At 42.4% G+C, this 2,349-nt stretch overlaps 2 protein-coding genes across 5 annotated transcripts in view; one reads left to right on the top strand and one right to left on the bottom strand.

Moving 5' to 3' along the window:
• The window catches only part of LOC122541578 (zinc finger protein 271-like), a 652,600-nt gene that overhangs the window by 49,978 nt on the left and 600,273 nt on the right, over window positions 1-2,349 (bottom strand). The gene's annotated exons all lie outside the window — the stretch shown is intronic.
• The window catches only part of LOC122541650 (zinc finger protein 271-like), a 27,141-nt gene continuing 26,020 nt past the window's right edge, over window positions 1,229-2,349 (top strand). Inside the window, exon 1 of the mRNA XM_043678580.1 lies at window positions 1,229-2,085. The gene's annotated coding sequence lies outside the window, so the exon portion shown is untranslated. The remainder of the gene's footprint in view (window positions 2,086-2,349) is intronic.

Below are 2,349 nucleotides of genomic sequence, written 5' to 3'. Positions count from 1 at the left end.
AACTGCTGTGCTCTTCCAGCACCACTAATCCAGAATAAGCGATCTAGGTTTGTTCAATACATCACATCAGTTGTATAGCACTTTGATCTTTCACTATAAATTCTGTGTCCTATGATCCTCCCCCACTAGCTACTTGATGAAGGAGCAGCGCTCCAAAAGCTTGTACTTTCAAATAAGCCTGTTGGACTATAACGTGGAGTTGCGTGCTTTTAACATTGTCCACCCCAGTGCAACACCAGCACCTCCACATCTTCAGTTAGAGACTATTCCACAGTGAATCTGCTATTCGTCTGTGTGGGGTGAATCAGTAGCAAGCCTTTTTTCCTCACTTGACTGTCACACACATTCTGTTTTGAACAGGGACACAGGATAGTGTACAGGAGCAGACAATGTGGCTCCTTTCTTTCTTCCGCCCACACCTCATGTTCCCAGGTGCCATGAGGACAATGGAAGAGAGTTTAAAATTCATTGTGAGCTCATGCCACACCGTTGGAGTTCAGTTTTATCCTTAGAGTATGTTTATTATGAAATAAAAACAGCTCAGGCTTTATTTATTTATTTTTCAGCATCTCCAAATAACATTCATTAAAAGACATTTCAATAAATGTGTCTCCAGATACAGCAGCGAAATTGCTATGTAGCTGGATTAACAATCCAGAGACTGAGAATTCACATCTAACTATGGAAAGTTTCATACGTAGAATTGCAGTAGGATATAGGCTATTGACGGAATAGGAAAAGGGAACAATGTACCTGTATCAACCCTGTGTATCCTTTAGGCATTTTGTAAATTTCAATGAGATCACCATTCATTCTTCAAAACTCTGCTAATACAGACTCCTTTTTTTTTTCAAATCCCTACAGTGTGGAATCAGGCCCTTTAGCCCAACAAGTCCACACCAACCCCCTGAAGAGTAACTGACCCAGACCATACCTCTACCCCAACCCTATTGCCCCTTTCATTTACCCCTAACTAACGTACCTAACCTACACACCCCTAAACACTGTGGACAATTTAGCATGGCCAATTCACCTAATCTGCACATCTTTGGATTGTGGGTGGAAACCGGAGCACCCGGAGGAAACTCACGCAGACACGTGGAGAATGTGCAAGCTCCACACAGACAGTTGCCCTAGGTTGGAATCGAATCCAGGTTCCAGGCGCTGTGAGGAAGCAGTGATAACCACTGAGCCACCGTGCTGCCCTAAACTGTCTTCATAGGACAGTCCTGCCATCCTGGGAACACTTCCTGTGAACCTTTGTTTAACTTTCCCTATAGCAATTATATCTTTCCTGACATAAACAGACCAAAACAACACACAATATTCTAGGTGTGATCTAATCAAGCTCCAATATACTTGAAATGAGACTTCACTACTCCTGTACTCAAATTCCTGTGCAATAAAGGCTAACATTTCATTAGCTTTTCTAATAGCTCACTGTACTTACATGTTAGTTCTCAATTATTTATCAACAAGGAGTCTTAGGTCACTTGGCACACCTACACTTTCCAACCTCTTAGCATTTTAGCGAGACTCTGCTAATCTGCTTCTCTGACCAAAGTGGAGAACCTCACATATTTCCACATGGTATTCCAACTGCCATGTTCTTGCCCATTCCCTGAGCCTGTCCAAATCTTCTTGAAGCCACTTCGACTTCACTTTCTATCAACCAGAAATTTGGAACAATTGTATTTGGTCCCCACTTCCAAATCATTTATATTTATGTATTATATGTAATGCACTAAGGTGCCAAGTCGTGTTCCTTCTGGGACCCCACTAGTCACAGCATGCCAACACAAAAAGGACACATTTATTACTTCCGTCTGAACCAATTTGGGGTATCCATCAGAATCCCATTCCCCTAACAGGCTAGTTTAAATTCAGCACAACACCACTGGCAGATCTTCCTGTGATGTTATTGTTCCAATTTGTTAAGGTGTAACCTGTTCAGTTCCTAACATATCATTCATAGCACTCTTTTGCACTTCTGTAATTCTCTCCTGAATCAGTCGGTACCCACACTTCTTCCTCTTCCAGAGCTGGTTCACTTCCTATAGGGACTGAAAACCAAGTGAGGAGATGGTGAGTGAAGGAGCAGCTTTTATACAAATTGTATCCCATAATATCCACACCAATCTTCAGGCAGTCTGACTATCCAGTGGGCAGTCAGGGGTGGAAATGTCCCTTATGCTGTGTGAAAAGATCCAGCTGAGAGAGCTGTTAACTTGGTGCTTTGTGCTGAACTGTGTGACTGGAGCTGTGTGTTAGATATTGAGTGTGTTTATTGGAAGCATTTCCCTCAGATTTCCAGGCTGAGATTTGTTGATGGCTCATTCCTGAATATGA

The sequence above is a fragment of the Chiloscyllium plagiosum genome, chromosome 37, assembly GCF_004010195.1.
Source record: "Chiloscyllium plagiosum isolate BGI_BamShark_2017 chromosome 37, ASM401019v2, whole genome shotgun sequence".
Taxonomy (NCBI): Eukaryota; Metazoa; Chordata; class Chondrichthyes; order Orectolobiformes; family Hemiscylliidae; genus Chiloscyllium; species Chiloscyllium plagiosum.
Note: the sequence above shows the minus strand (reverse complement) of the source record. Positions and strands in the feature narration are given on the sequence as shown.